The following is a 17433-nucleotide window of genomic DNA, read 5'->3' on the forward strand; positions in this document are numbered from 1 at the left end:
ATGCATTAGTCCTCCTCAGGTAACATATAAAACCTATGACTCATAAAGCTGTTTTCTAGTCCTGTTGTTTTGGAGACTTCATCCTAAACTGCTCATCTCACTCTGTCAGACACACAGCATCCAGCCTGAGTTCACAGCACTGCTGGACTACAAGAGACTGTTGTACCCAGGAAGACAATTTGCATACAAGAGCCACTTTGCATGGGCAGCACATGCTTCAGTGCTCTGGGAGTGTTTATAGCCCTGTGAGTTTAACACTTCATGACTGAGAGCTGCCCTTCATGGCAACACAATCCACAAGAACAATGACTTTCATCACCGTCTTCATCTGGGCTCTCGCCATCTGCACTCAGGGTGAGAAATGTGTTTACTGTAATTTTGTATGTATTATTTTCTAATATGTGTGTTCCTATTTTAGCAACACATCAATTATTTATTATTTACTAATACATTTCTTCATGTATTTAATGTTAAAAAGCTTTATTAAAGCCAAAAGGAAAAATCATGATATAACAATAAAAAATACATGTGTATATTTACAAACTCTCAGTAACTTAATATATGTTTATTATGTTTAGAAACCAGAGGACAGGTTACTGTGACTCAGACTCCACAAGTCAAATCTGTTCAACAAGGAGAGACGGTCACTGTGAACTGTAAAACCAGCAGTGCAGTGTACACTACTGGTGGCTATCACTACCTTCACTGGTACCAACAGAAACCTGGAGAAGCTCCTAAACTCCTGATCAATTATGCCACTTCCCGTCAGTCTGGGATCCCAGAGCGATTCAGTGGCAGTGGATCTGGGACTGACTTCACTCTGACCATCAGTGGAGTCCAGCCTGAAGATGCAGGAGATTACTACTGTCAGAGTTACCACTATCTCAACAGTAAGGATGTGTTCACACCGTGCTACACAGTCGTACAAAAACCTCCCTCAGCTGAACTGCACAGAGACTGCACTGCTGCAGCTGAGACCTACTGCAGGTGCTGAGGGTGAAGGCAGTGAAATGGGACACAGCCTGTGAGGAGCTGCACTGCACACACACTGAGCTTTAATAACAACATTGAGCTACATAAAGCTATAGAGGATACACTTATAAGGTACTGATTAAAATATATATTTTAGTATTTTAATATCTGCTATTTTAAATCAATTGCCTTATTTGAACAAATATATGTCACCAGTCAGTTTCAAAAGCAGAAATATACTCTCTGCCCTGTCACTGTCGTTTTAAGGAAACTATGTAGACAGCAACATTATCCCATCTCCAGTGTTGTAGATCTCTGTCTGCGATGCTCTCCCTCCTCTCTTCAACACAGACACAGTCTGGAATGAGGATGAGACTGTGGTCGCTGACTGGCCCCTGTCAATGACATGTCCTTGTGTCAGTAGAGGAGTCCTGACACATTAGAGTGCTGTGTGAATGTGTCAAGGGCGCTGCAGAGGGAGGAGGGAGGGCAGATCAGTGGAGCCCAGCCTTGGCTCTGGGAAGGGCTGTGAGCTTCAGCCCCTATTCTGTCAGACTGCTGGAGGTCAGTGGCATGTCCAGGATTTCATACATTGGGTGGCAAAAGGGGTGCCAGAGCATAATAAGGGACGGCACGACCAGCTGGTTTTGTATAGGATTAAATAATTTTAACATTAACTGGCAATTTGATTTAACCTACAACTCAGTGCATGTATGAACTAACTCAATTTACTCTGGAACAATACATCTAAACAATATGACTCTGCTAGATATAATCTTGCTTACAGTCCTCTTATTTGAGATTGAGAGAATGCATGCAATTGTATTCATCCAAGACACAGACTTTATTGAAAATAAATAATTCATTTGCACATGAACTTGTCAGCCTGTTGTAAAATCAGATCATTTGAGAACCATAAATCAATGGACAAAATTGTAAACAAACATGTCGGACAGATAATAGCAGCAAGCTAGCTAACTCAATCCCACAATTAGGATAAACCAACTAAAAATCTATTAGGCCTATGCTAATGAAGTTGTATTTGTCATAGTTCATACATTTTGCAGCATTTTTGTTGTTTGGGAGGAAAAGGCACTGAACATTCCAAACCCCAAATTAGGATCCAATCTCCAAACCCACAAACAAATCTGAGAAGTTCTGGTAAAAGCCCTAAAAAGAAATCAAGTTGCACATAACAATGTCCATGTCTTTGAAAACAAAGCTTAACAAATGAATTGTGGGGGAAAAATATAGAAATCCTATCCTGCCTTTGTCCTTGGTGTGCTGTTACTCCTCACTTGGTTATCAGCAGCTCACATTCCTTTATTGCAACGTATTATCTGCAAAGTACCTTGTAATGCAATTGGCAATGTAGAGGTTAATGATTATTATTCTTGAGTAATAATCATAATATTGATAAGATGGGAAGGTGTAGTTTAGAATGCCAATGAAATCACTGCTAGTCATTAGACATGACCATTCAGACACTGTTTGTAAAATGTTAAGGCCCCTTGGGCATATGTCCCAGAGCGGGTATAAAAGCTTTGCTCCGTCTCAAAACTTTTGGGGAACAGTGTCATGCAAGCCTAAAATCCTTTGAGTTCTGTGTTGCGCTGTTCCTCCCGTCCACGTAATCAATTCTGACTAGAACTCCCGACTCCAAATCTTTCTTCCACCACAGAATGCAATATATTTTGTCTGTTCTGTGCTACGATTGAAACCTACAATGATCCTAATGTCCTGTTGTAGTAAAATGAAGAATCTTTAATGTTAACAGAAGAACTGTTCAATGAAAATCAGAGAATGAACACACCTACAGAGCTACTGAGGCCCAGCATTGCAGAACAGCAAATCTCACTGAGGAGACTCACAGCTCTGAAGGTTTCATAGCTGACATCAACTGGTCAAACACTAGACTTTGCACACTTTTACACAAGACCAGCGTACACTTTCTAGCTATTAGTTCCTTCATAAGAAACCATTGTCTAGAGAATTAATCAGATAAAATCCTACAAGGTGAGTTTATGACGATTAATACTTGCAGAGACTGTGAAATTAGCTGCCAATTGGAGGAAAAACAATCCATGCGGATGATTACGAGCATGCATTGTTCTAGATACAGCGTGTACACCTACATCCTGTAAGTTACATAATCTGTGTATGAATACATTTGGAGGCCACCACTTGTGTCTGTGTGTATGTGTGGAGGGTAGATTGGGGCAGAATGGACTCTTAGGTGGAAGAGTTAAGGAGGTCCAAATGGTCCCTTTTCCCCCATAAATATGAGCGAGAGAAACCTGTGAAATAACTTAATCAAGCAGTTTTGTTACAAATTAAAGGTATAGATAAAAAAAATCTCAAACTATCACATAAATAACTAATTGTATTTTGTTCTGTGCATTGTAGTTCATATGCAATTGTATTTAAATGTATTTGGTGAAAAGTATGTGCATGTACTGTATGAAAGGTTTAAAAGTGTAGTTGGGTGCGTCACCCTTCACTTCTTTGCCGAGCTCTGGAAGGATGGCGATATTTAAACTTGGCCCACAGATTCCACTCTGAACTTTGGTGAAAAAATAAATGTCTTTATTCCACAGTGTGGGGAAATGGAGAAATTCTCCTCAGGTCCACACCAAAGCCTTGGCCTTAAAAGTTAAACTCCAGGTACAAAACAAGCAAATAAACAAAGCAAAAAAAAGAAAAGAAAAGAAAAGAAAAACTAGCTACACACAGTAATAGAAAAAGTGACTTTGACCTTCCGCTCTTTCATGTCACGCCCCAAACACACTCTCTCTCCCTGCTCACTTCCTGCTTCCTTTATACCTTAAGCCCCACCCCTAGTTACTCCTGGGCTTCCCTTAAATAACCAGTATGACAGGTTTCTGTAACCCCATTTCCACAGCAAACCCACACACATCCACCATCAATCCACCACCCCAACACAATCCCAAGGTTAATTCAAAATACATGTATACAGGCAAGTATTTAGAGAGATCTTTCATATTTTGTCCACTGTTATTGTCCTTGTTAGCTGAATGTTAAATGTTTAAGATTGTGCATGTTATGTGAGCTCACATGTTAATGTATGTTCTCTCCATTCTTTTCCATGTCTGCATGTTGTGGTGGAATCCTTTTGAACAGGTAAGTCAGTGTTTATTTGATTGTCCATAATGTCACCAGGTTCTGTCACTCTGTGTATAGGTCAGGAACATGGCCGTTGCTCCTGACCATGTGATGTACCAGCATCACAGGGTGTTTTATAGTTTCTCTTCGCTTGACTGTACTTCATAAACACTTCCTCTCACTGTATGCCTGCCAGTGTGTGCCCGTTTCCTAGACCCCGCCTATGAATCAAGCCCAGCACCAGGAAACAAAATTAGTTTCCCAAACACTGTTTGAATTGGCATTCCTTGATTTTGAATATTAGCCGAAATTATGTTTTCCTAATGTTATGCTTTGTAATAAACTTAAATTGATGTTCAATGCATGCAATGATTTTTCCTCCATTCGTCAGTGTCAGGCCTGTCATGGCTTGACAGACAGGAGTGTGGCGGCCCAGACGCGGGGCTTACCAGGTAAAGGGAAAAAGGGACAAAAACCAGACAAAGGATCAAAGAAGGGCTGAACCAGGAGTCGTTGGCGGGAAACAGGCACAGGGTGAATTGATCGTACAGACAGGTCCACAGAGGAAATCCAGAAAACGGTGATAAAAGAGGCAAGCAGGAGTCGGGGCAAAAACAAGCCTTAGCACTGGATGTCCAGAACAAAGGGGTATATATACTTGAATGTGGAGAGCAAGGGAATGAGAGACAGCTGCCGTAATCAAGGTAAGATATGGGGATGATTATTCAATTATCAGTGAGGGAAAGCTGAGGCAAGGGTGACGTCTAGTGCTGAGGTCAGGCTTGAGACATAACAGTCAGCTAATGTATGTGACCCGTGATGTATTGGAGTTAATTCAGTCTGCAAGTCTTGGTCGTCATAAATTCTCTTCATAGGGATACATATGTGGAATACATATTGCTTTGTAAGCGTATCTGAATATGTTCAAATGTACATTTTGTGATCTTTTGTACCCATACATCACATACAAATGTACTTAATATTATGTTATTTTGGAGTTGTAGTCTTACAGGTATCATTTGCACATGTATGGATATTTTTCACAGTGATTTTACTGCATATCTTCCCCAGTTACTGTTCTGTAAATTGAGATACACCTGTATTCTAGATGCTTTACATATAGAGTGCAAAACTGAAAACAACATTGTATAATGAAGCGTATTACTTACATTGGCTATTGAAATAATACAGCCAGGAAATGTGTATGCTCTTTTATGCAGTGAGTAATTAAATCTGCTCAGATGGATATACAATGTTTAGGATATCAGAATTAAAGGTACAATGCTTTGTGTTTGCCCGTGTGTGTGTGACGTACCTGTGTATGCAAAATTGAAACGGTTGAAGAGGGGGTAGTGGTGTTTGGGGGCGATATGGGGGTGACTGGGGTACAGGAACACCCCATCAGACCCCAGTATCTTCTCCAATCTGCTTTCAACTCCTGCTTTTTTTGAAGTACAAACTGGGGGGGCTGGGCACGTCTCCACCAGACTCAAGCCTGTGAACACAAACACATCCCAGACACTGTCAATCACAGCTGTGGACAAACATGTAAACAGACAGCTTCAGTTTGATGGGTTTCCCAATACATTAACATGTTCATCAGAAGGCCTCGTCCCAGTGCTGACCAGTACAGCAGCAGTAGCCAGTTCTCCCATCTTCTATTCGGCCCTGGTACAACCCCTACCCTCTCAAAATAAAACACAACACACCTGTACAGTCCTACCCAGGAAACGTCCGAGACGATACACAGGATTGTGTGAACGGATTGGCATACACAGCCACACTGCTCTTGAATTCAGACATTCCCTTGGTAGCAGAAGCCTGTGAGAGTAAAGCCACCTATGACTGTGGAGATCCTGAAAATGAGCCGCAATGCTGTCTGGAAATGACCATTTTAAAATGTTATTATTGATCATTCACATTGTACCTGATATTATAACAATGCTATTAACACTGGGTGTCATTAGTATACATAACATAATGTTATTATTGATATCTGCTCTGTGCTTCCATAGGTCAGAAGTGGTGAACAAGCAATGTATTGCATATCAGCTGGAAGGAATTGCAATAATAACAAAACTACACATACATGTGCCATATGTGAAAGCCTTGTGTATTGAATGCATAGGAAGACTTGGAAATGTTTGCACCTGCATGGATTGTCACCCTGAGCAAGCAGAGCCAGTGTCCAGAGCAGGAGCCCCAGTGAAGCCATGTTCTCTGTGTGTCTCAGTGAGTGTGAGAGGGCTGAACTGTCCGCTTTAAAACCCTGAGCAATGGAGCAGCGCAGTTATTATAGCTGCTGATCAGAGCAGTGAGGCAGGACAGGGATGCACAGCAGCTTCCTTTATACAAATCCTGTCACAGACAGTTAGATGAGCTGTGAGCTGTGAACACAGGTGGGACTTCATTGGGTTGGGCTAATGTTATGGTTTTATAATAACTTATTCATTTTTAATGTCTAATCAGATCATGTTGCGTCTTGGTCTTGATGTTTCTTTTGTAACTCATACCGCTTTATTTTGATAAATGTATAGATATTCCTAACTGAGACATGTAGGCTGGTTATAAACAAGACATCTTTAACAAACACCCTGATCACGGACTGGGTTAGGAAGAACCGTCACTCAAACGTAATGGACCAATGGAGAACCAAGAAACAAAAAAAAATGAAAGCAAAGAAAGTGGCGGCGAAAGCAAAGATCGTAGCATCGTAACCAAAGATGGACTCCAGTGCTCTTGCTTTAGCATTATTTCCTTTCAATTTTTTGAAATTGGCCAAAGCTGATTCGCTCTAACTGATTTTTATTCTACAGGTTTGTGAGCAGCATGGAAGAAGAAAGACATATACTCGTTACGAAGTGCTCGGACTGTTACAGAACACCTCATGGCGTTGCCAAGAAAAGCACATCTTGCCACTGCTGTCCACTTTGCTGCACATATTCCCAATACATGATTACTGCATCAGTAATTCACATATCCAGAGTAATAAGCAGTAATACAATAAAATCACACAGCATTTCAGATGTGAACTGGCAGAATACTGAACACACAGTGAGGATACCATGATGTCATTCTTCCAAAGGATTTTCTGTTTGTTTATAATGCCAATTCCCAAGCTGGTTGTACCTGCACATGTTTTGGATGTCCTCCACACTTAGCCTTTCTTCTGTTTATGACCTCAAGGGCATCCATTGTGGAGTGCTGGTGGTATATTCTAGAAAGCAACAGAGATTTGATTTGATTTGATAAGATCTGTCTTTTTAAAACAGGTTGGTACACAAAAGGCAGCTTGTTTAAGGTGTGGGGGCCAGATGTCAAATACAGAATTCTGGGGTCGCTTTTCTAGACAGCAAGTATCAATTAAAGGTGGGAAATTAAAACAACTTAGATAAAGACAGGTTTGTATCTTAATCAGACGGTGTTGAATGGCCACACAGCTGTTCAGGCTTGTCAATCACAATATGTGTAATTTCCATAATAGTTCAGTGTTAAACAGATGCTTCCCATCCTAAATCATTTAAAACTTGTGTTTTACGATCAACAGAAGCAAACTGCCCCCTACTGGACGGTCTCCTGTACTGCACACAATCTGACAGCCTCAACACAGTCTGAGACGCCAGGCCTATAACTCACAATCAGCGCACTGTTTCACTGCATCGCAAGTGATGGACGATTTGTGGCAAAGATTCAAGAAATCAGCAACTTGCCTCTTCACTGTCACACCACAAAAGACAACCGGCAGGACACTGTCACTGAGTCAGAGCAGTATTTAAGTCATTTACACACCATCTCTAGTAACACGAAACTCAAGCACACCAAAGAAAGACAATTTAATTTTGCTAATATACATATATATTTATATATATATATATATATATATATATATATATATATATATATTACCCTTTGCCCCAGTAGGCTGTACACACAAACATTTTAGAGGTAAGATTGCAATTGTAATTTAAAATAAAGTTTTGCAAACACATCTAGATACACATGACCCACTAAAGCATGCGAGATACTGTATACCAAGTGCTGCTGTTCCTGGTCCATCAGAGCTTGTCCAGCTCTCTTTAAAGCTTGGACACTTTCAGAAATGGGAAGAGTGAGGTGCACTGGCTCTACCCAGACCAATCATTCGCACAAATAGGACATTAAGTGCTCAGGTGGAACAAGAACCGGAAGACAGCGCAGGTCCTCCAGGACCAGGACTGGGGACCCTGCTCTAAAACATCCATCTGACTCAGACACATTTCAGGCCTAAACCACTGGACACCTGTTGAGAGACCATTTCTTACCCACGGGCAGGAATTAGTAACCCAGGATCCTGTTCATCATCTTCCACAGCCACAGGAGATACCGCCCATGTTCGTCCAGCTCCTGTCCATCGGCTCCCACAGTCACCAGGAGATTACCCTCACGCTCCCCAGGCTCTGCTCCATCACCTTCTGCTCAAGGGTCCACACGAACCTGAGAGGAGGGACAAGAGGGGGAGGAGAAATGAGTGTTGGAGGTGGGGGGGTCGTGTCTGGGTTGTGCGCTCCGAGAGCTGGTCTGCTGCCGCTGCTCCTCTCTGTCCACCTGTGAGAAACAATACATACAGCAGCCAACACTACAGTAGGCAGTTGAATGGCTCTCACCGCCACCAGCAGGGTTCTGGGCCCTGAGCTGCGTGGGTTAAACTGTTACATCAGGGTGACTGACTACATCCTGCACATTGAAATACACAAGACATACACATCTTCAGAACCACATAGTCTGTGTGTGTTTGCCGTTGACATGAAGTCTGTGGCTGTGAGGGGGGACTCCGTGCGTATGCTGTGAAGGGACATAACTGCAGGGACATAACGCAAAGGGCGGCTGTCACTGTACAGTCTGCTGGAAGGTCAACATGAATGAGGGTCTCATACCACGGACAAGGAAAGTATCATAGCACCTCACTTTCTGAGGACTCGGTGTGCTATCAGCTTGTGAATTCAGCACACTTCAGCGTTGGCCTTCAAAAACCACAAAGCTGGTTTGTTTCGGGTTAGAAGCCTATTCATGCTTTAGTACAATGTGTACAACCATAAGAAAATATCAAACCTCTGCTTATGACATTCAGCACAAAAGACAACATCAATATTTGCCGGCAACGAGCTCTCAGATCTGAACAAGGACAAGGCCAAAGAGTCTGCAGCCCCAGAGCTCCTCTCAGCCCATTATTCTACTACACTGTGCTCACGTCTTGCTGGAGGTGTCGTAGCAGATGATCTTCTTGCCCAGGCCCACGGTGAAAAAGAGCAGCTCATTGGCGTGGGAGAAGACCAGGCCAGATGCAGGCGCCCTGTGTGCACCCTCAGACGTGTGCAGGTCCTTCTGAGCATTGGCATCCCACAGGACCACACACTGCCCAGCACAGACTTCTTATAGTCGGAGTACCGCAGGGCATGGATAGGCTGTGAGGGAGAAAACAAAAAACAGCTGTGAAGGCATGTTGTATCCAGCAAATCTACACAGCATGAAGTCAATGGTTGGTGGGAAAGAAGCTGATAATTATATAGTTATTCTTTTATTTTAGGACTAGAAGAATTTTATAATCAAGACCATGCATTAAGTAAACCTTAATAACACGTTATTTTATTTATACCTGTACTTTCTGTGAGGACATTTGTCTTGCTCTTGAACCCTGTTCCATCACTGTGAAGCATTAAGAGACAGTGTTACAGAAGTGTGCAGGAAGCAGAAGGACTGTGCGGTGTGCGATGCTCACCCCCTCAGGGAGCTCCAGGACTGGTACAGGAGATGACTTGCAGCTTGACACCACCAGCTTGTTCCCACTGGCACTGGACTGACTAGGTAATGATCTGAGCAGGGAGTCACCAGGGCAGCCTGATCGCTTTATTACATTTTCTTTACTTTGCATTTATTGTTACTTTCACACTGTTTACTTATCTTTCTATTGTTACACATTTATTTATTTCCATTATTGCTTTATTAGTTGGATGATTGTTCATGCTGTTTTGCCATTTGCACCAGTTCTTTTTGCACCTGATGAGGCACACCTGCGCAATTAACAGGCCTCCTGTCCCCAACCCACGGCACTCAGGACTGACTGCGCTCCTTGCTATATAAACTGGACTTGAACTACAGAGAGGAGGGCACGGCCCAGAGAGAGCGAGGCAGCTGGGTGAGCTGGAGAGCTGGGTGGACAGTGCGGGAGAGCTGCGGGGTCCAGGAGAGCCGGGCTGCTGAGCGTCCCTGTGAGGGAGTCCAGCGAACGAAGCAAAGCATTCTTTGGAATAAGAATCGGGAGCAACCCCAGAGATGGCCATTAGACCCGCAAACATGCAGACTGTACATTTGACATTCGTCCACTTTTGTATACGTAATGTTGGCAATAGCTTATTTTCCATACATTTCCAGGTCTCTTTGAATTCCATTATTTTCCAGATTTCTAGACCTGCACAAGCACCCTGTAATACAATCACAACCCACACAACCTTCATTTATAATCCAGTGATTGCTTGAATAACATGGCATTAAAAATAGACACAAATCAACTTCTAACCCAATAATACAACTTAACCCCTAGCCACCTGTACTGGATCTGCAAGAGTTTTGTTTAAGGTTACAATGCCTTGCATGGTTTTGTGGAATTCAAGAATGTCAACAGACAGAAGTGTTGCTTTCATAGTTTATTTGCAAACCTCTTTCTTGGGTTTATTATTTCAGTGTACGTATTTAATTGCCCAATGCCCTTCGAGTCTATTCACATTCCAAAAAGGAACTGTAAAAACCCACAGATACATATTGTACAGTAGTTTCTCACCAATTATACAATGCAGCTTTTATACAAAGGAGTAGAATGCAGTACAAGATAAAGTAGCAAACAACTTGCAGGAGTAGGGAATGCTGGAGAAAGCACATCGGTCTGACAAACACATTTGTGAGCCTTTATGCTTGTGATTTGAGCCTCAGTAATGGCAGGATAAAGCAGTGCTGTACTGGTGATGCATTAAAACCTTACAAAGCACAGGACTGGATTGTAGAGTGTAAAGGTGCATTGTGGGAAGGGAAGCACCTTTCAGAAGGCGGTGGAAGATGATCAGAGACAGTAGATTCCTGCTCCAAGGTCATTTGAGAGGTTTTATTTCAGTGCCCTGCATATTGCACAACTTCATTTTTAAATGGGAATGTATTCAATACCCTGCACATGTCTCTGTAGCCACTCCAGATTTAAACAAGTCTTACTAATAAAATAAAATGAGTACAAATGAAAGCTTGGCCATTCAATAAACTGATATTTAGGAAAGGGTGCTGTCCCTGCAGACGCAGCATCAGGAAAAAACAGTTTTACTTTTCTGATACGGCCGAAGTATTAAATAAAATATCCTCTGAACAAAAATCAGCTGATGACACGGAATGCAAAGTTTCTAGTGATCATTTCTGAGACTGAATTGACAGGGTAGCAAAAGATGTATTTGGTTAAATTGAATTGCAAAATAAAATGCACTAAAACATGCATTTCATGAAATCCTAGGTGCTCCGTCTATAACCTTATTAGTTTCTCTCCACTTCATAAGTATACGCTGTAACATTTATATACACACCATCATTCTGATTTCACTATTGTATATACATACGTCTCACACATGAAGTACATACAGCTCTGAAAAAAATTGAGACCACTCCAAGTTCAGAAATCAATGTTAAGTGGTCTCTTAATTTTTTCCAGAGCTGTATTTTTATACATATACATCTATACACATGGAAATACATACATACTTATGGACACATTGTGTAAATAATGTATGTACATTATGTGCGCACAGCACAGGAGCATCCAGCTCAACTGAATAGTACAGAGTGGAAGCACTCAATTGTGCTGACAATTAGATTTCGTACAACGAACTATATACACTACGGGGCGCAGGAGCCTGCTCATGCACCACACGTTGGACATCAGAGCGGTGGCCGCTTGCTCCACTAGCACAGCTAGAAGCAAGGCCACACCAGCTTGACCATGTCGTAACAAACGAACTATATACATCACTGGGTGCAGGAGCCAGCTCATCCATCACATGTGGAACACAGGAGCAGTTGACACCTGCCTAATAGTGCAGCTAGCGCAGGGCAACTACAGCTCTTACCTATTAACTATGTACACAGCGGGGCATTGGAGAAATTCAAGTGCCCTCCGTTGGAGGACAACAGCAGCGGTCCCCTTGCTCCATGGCATACATAGCCAGAGCGGGCCACAGACCTGCTGACCAAGGAACTACATACACAGTGAGGCAGCGAACTTGAGCGCCATCAGCTGGGAACAGCGGCAGTGAGCTCCATTCTAACCTTTGCAGACAGGAGCCACAGTCCTGCTGTTTAACACCGACATTATATATATATATATATATATATATAAAAAGACGTACAGGCCAGACGCATGCACCACCGCAACACCATGCATAATAAGCAAACTATATACTGTACAGGGTGGCCTCGTAAAGCAAAATGCCTGTAGGCCACATGACAGACCCTGGGAACACATCGACAGGCTGTCAGTAAATCCAGGAGCAGCTCGCGTGGGTGCTCGACTAGAAGGCATAGTCTGGTGGAAGGGATGACACGGTTCAATAGCTCCCTCAGGATGCACTTAACAGGGGCAGACTGGGAGAGGAAAAAGGCAGGAGCCAGAGCCCATGGGCTACTGGGGCTCGACTGCAGCCAATACCGGGTTCCCAGTGGAAGGGACCGGTCCCGTCACATCCAACCTGTAGAACCGGGCAAATGTAAGAGGTGAGGCCCAAGTTGCAGCCGCACAAATGTCTGCAATGGGGGCACCTTGAAAAAGGCCCCAGGATGTGGCAACGCCTCGAGTCGAGTGGGCCACCAGGTGTTCAGGCACCGGGGTCCCGGTGGACTCGTTGACCATGGCAATGGTGTCCACAATCCAATGCGAGAGTTGCTACTTTGAAAGCGCCTGGCCCTGTGTCCGCACTCCATAAGACACAAACAGTTGGTCTGAGCGCAGAATGTCCTTAGTGCGTTTCAAATAGCACCTGAGCAGGTGAAGCTGGCTCTCTTGCTCTGAAGCAAAAGGAGGAGGATAAAAAGCCATCAACTCATTAGGCCTGTTGACATGGAATGGAGACAGCACTTTCGGGAGGAACGCAGGGTAAGGCCGTAGCGTGACCCTGGAGACATCTCACGCAAAATGGACACATGATGGTTGTACGGACAGGGCATGTAACTCGCTCATGCGTTTTGCAGAGGTGATTGCCAGCAAAAACACCAGCTTCAGCTCAGCTGAATTCAGTGGCTCAAATGTGGCTTGGAAAAGTGCGTCCAGCACTACATCAAGGCGCCATGCGGACAGTGAAGGGGTGCGAGGAGGCCACAGCCATCGAGCTCCCTTTAAAAACTGCACAGCCAGGAAATGAGACTCAGGGATCTCGCCATCAATCTGGACATGACATGTGAAGATGGCCGCCAGATACACTTTGAGCGTGGACGGGGACTTGCCCTGGTCCAACAGCTCTTGTAGAAAATGCAATGCGACACTGATGGGGCAATGAATTGGTTCCTGACCGCCATCTTGGCACCAAGTGCTAAACGTCCGCCAGCGGTAGGAATACTGGACCTCGTAGAGGGAGCTCTCGCTGACCGAATAGTGGCTACTATTGTGTCTGACAGACCCCGGGCAATCAGTCGCTCCCGCTCAGGGGCCAGGCCCAGAGCTGGAGGAGGCCCGGATTGGGGTGCCAAAGTGTGCCCTGCACCTGGGACAACAAGTCCGCTCTCACTGAGAGCAGCCAAGGCTCTCCATGGAGGAGGGCGATAAGGTCTGTGATCCAGAATCTGCGAGGCCACCGAGGGGCTATCAGCAGAACCGTCGCTCGTTCTCTCCAGACCTTCTCCAGGACCACCAGGAGAAGGGCAAATGGTGAGAATGCATAAAGGTGACAGCGCAGCAAAGTGTGGGCTAGTGCATCGTTTTCTAGGGTTTCTGAGCGGTCTTGGACGGAGAACCATAATGGGCAGTGTGTGGACTCTGCCGAGGCAAAGAGATCCACGTCTGCCCTGCCGAACCGTCTCCACAGTTGCTGTATCCCAAACGGGTGGAGGCCCCATTTTGAGACCGGGGGGCCTCCCTGAGAGAGGAGGTCCGCCGCCGTGTTGGCCAGGCTTGGGAGGTGAACTGCTCTGATGGAGTGGAACCGTGGCTGCGCTCACAGAAGCAGATGGTGTGCTAGACAGTACAGTCCTTACCTCCTTGCCTGTTGATATAGGCGACCACCGCAGTGTTGTCCATCCGAACCAGCACATGTCTGTCCCGCAGGACTGGCAGGAAGTGAGGCAGTCCAAGGAGTACTGCTTGTAACTCCAGGACATTGATATGGAGGGCCCGTGCTGGTTCAGTCGAACCTGCCTCGGACTCCACAAACGTCGCAGACTGCTCCCCATCCCTGCTTGGAAACATCTGTCGTCATGACTGCTCGGTGGTAGACGGGCCCCAGGGGCACACCGAGGGTCAAACTGTGAGGGCTCCGCCACCAACGGAGCGCCTTCCTGTGACTGTGTCTCGGCATGCATAATCACGGCGAGGATGTATCTGTAAAGACTCAAACCACCGCTGCAGTGTCCTCAATCGGAGGAGGCCCAGGGGGAGGGTCTGTGATGCTACCGCTAGGAGGCCCAGCAGCCTCTGGCGAGGGGACACCCTGAAGCGAGCTCTGAGTCAGAAGAGGGAGAGTCACGCGTGTCCACCAGGCTCTCAAAGTTGGGCAGCCAGGCCTCGGATTTTACTGCCAGTGCTAGCACTCCTGCTGTGGAGGAAAAAGCCCTGTGGACAAACAACCAACACAGCAAGCAGTCGGAATATATATAGCACTATATAAACACGAGTATTTTTTTTAAAAACTCTTCTTGTGAACGAAACTGAAACAGAAAATGCAGCCAGACCTCCGGTGCGCGGATGGGACAGAATTGGGATTAGCTATCAATAAAAACTAAACACACATAAGACATAGACGAAAACAGCGGTGAACAACACTATGAAGTGAGCCAGCCAGCCGAAATATGCAGTTTGAATGTTAATTACAAACACAGACACAGAGAGCTTACGTTCTCTAGTCCAGCGAAATGGTGTTACAGAACAGGAAGTGAAAAGGACCTGTTCTGAGTGACGAGCGCAGGGGCCAATGGCAGCTTTCATAGAGTGACGTTTTCATCAGGTTCCTACAGAAGTGCACAGAAACCCCTCTCCCTTGGGCAGTGCTTCCGATTTGAAAGATAACTCTACAATAACTTAATAATACTCATAATGTAGTACATTTACCAATAACGTAATAAAATGCCCCTACTGATAACGTCATAACTTTTTTCCCCGATAATGAAAATTACGTCATTGGCATTTATTACGTTATCCGCATGGTAAAACAATTGTTAGGACAACGTAATAATTATATCCTTAATGTAATAACACTCATAAATGAGCACCCACCTGCCATCCATGTACAATTATTTGTATTTTCTAAAGTTAAAAGAGATGAATACAGTATTAAAAAGGTGTTTGGTCATTACCTGTAGTAATTCTTTGACAATTATTATTCGTTGCCTTTAATGAAAACTCAGCTTACAACTGCAAACCATTTACATACGAGTCAGATAAAGCAGGAGCCTGGATGTGTTACAGCTACTTTCCTCTTCAGATGTCTGCTGGCAACATCAATGAAAGCAAAGCAGACTGTAGCTATTAACACTGACCACAAGAGGGAGACACAACACTTCTGTGGTTCATCAAGCAATGAGTGCATAATAATACAGGTTATTATAATACAAAACTAAACAGTGTCCTATACTATTACTAAAGACTGACTGAAGGAGTCAATTAAATGAACTTGAAAAGGCTTAGTCCTACTCAGGTAACATATAAAACCTATGACTCATAAAGCTGTTTTCTAGTCCTGTTGTTTTGGAGACTTCATCCTAAACTGCTCATCTCACTCTGTCAGACACACAGCATCCAGCCTGAGTTCACAGCACTGCTGGACTACAAGAGACTGTTGTACCCAGGGAGACAATTTGCATACAAGAGCCACTTTGCATGGGCAGCACATGCTTCAGTGCTCTGGGAGTGTTTATAGCCCTGTGAGTTTAACACTTCATGACTGAGAGCTGCCCTTCATGGCAACACAATCCACAACAACAATGACTTTCATCACCATCTTCATCTGGGCTCTCGCCATCTGCACTCAGGGTGAGAAATGTGTTAACTGTAATTTTGAATGTATTATTTTCTAAGATGTGTGTTCCTATTTTAGCAACAGATCAATTATTTACTAATACATTTCTTCATGTATTTAATGTAAAAAAGCTTTATTAAAGCTAAAAGGAAAAATCATGATATAACACGATAAAAAATACATGTGTATATTTTCTAACTCTCAGTAACTTAATATATGTTTATTATGTTTAGAAACCAGAGGACAGGTTACTGTGACTCAGACTCCACAAGTCAAATCTGTTCAACAAGGAGAGACGGTCACTGTGAACTGTAAAACCAGCAGTGCAGTGTACATTTATAGTGGCTATCACTACCTACACTGGTACCAACAGAAACCTGGAGAAGCTCCTAAACTCCTGATCTATGCTTCCACTACCCGTCAGTCTGGGATCCCAGAGCGATTCAGTGGCAGTGGATCTGGGACTGACTTCACTCTGACCATCAGTGGAGTCCAGCCTGAAGATGCAGGAGATTACTACTGTCAGAGTTACCACTATCTCAACAGTAAGGATGTGTTCACACAGTGCTACACAGTCGTACAAAAACCTCCCTCAGCTGAACTGCACAGAGACTGCACTGCTGCAGCTGAGACCTACTGCAGGTGCTGAGGGTGAAGGCAGTGAAATGGGACACAGCCTGTGAGGAGCTGCACTGCACACACACTGAGCTTCAATAACAACACTGAGCTATAAAGCTAAGGAGGATTACATTTTAGGCTAGTATTAGTTTGTTATTTTGTAGTTCTTTACTAGTATTGCAAATGTATTGAAGATAATATTAATAACATGTACAGCTCTGGAACAAATTAAGAGACCACTGCAAATTATTCTTAAATCAGAATCTCTACATGCATGGCAGCCATTCCATTCGTGTGTCTGTTGAATTCTAATACAGGCACACCCCATTCTACTGAATGAGCTGCTGATTAGGTGATCACCTGAACCAAATCTTATTTAACGAGGAAAAGTATAAAAACCACTACTGTGGTCATTACTATCCTCTTGCAATAGGACCAGCTGGATTGCAAAAACAGTGCTAGTAATACCCTAAAAGTAATTGGAATAAAAAAA

The sequence above is a fragment of the Amia ocellicauda genome, chromosome 13, assembly GCF_036373705.1.
Source record: "Amia ocellicauda isolate fAmiCal2 chromosome 13, fAmiCal2.hap1, whole genome shotgun sequence".
In the NCBI taxonomy this organism is placed as follows: Eukaryota; Metazoa; Chordata; class Actinopteri; order Amiiformes; family Amiidae; genus Amia; species Amia ocellicauda.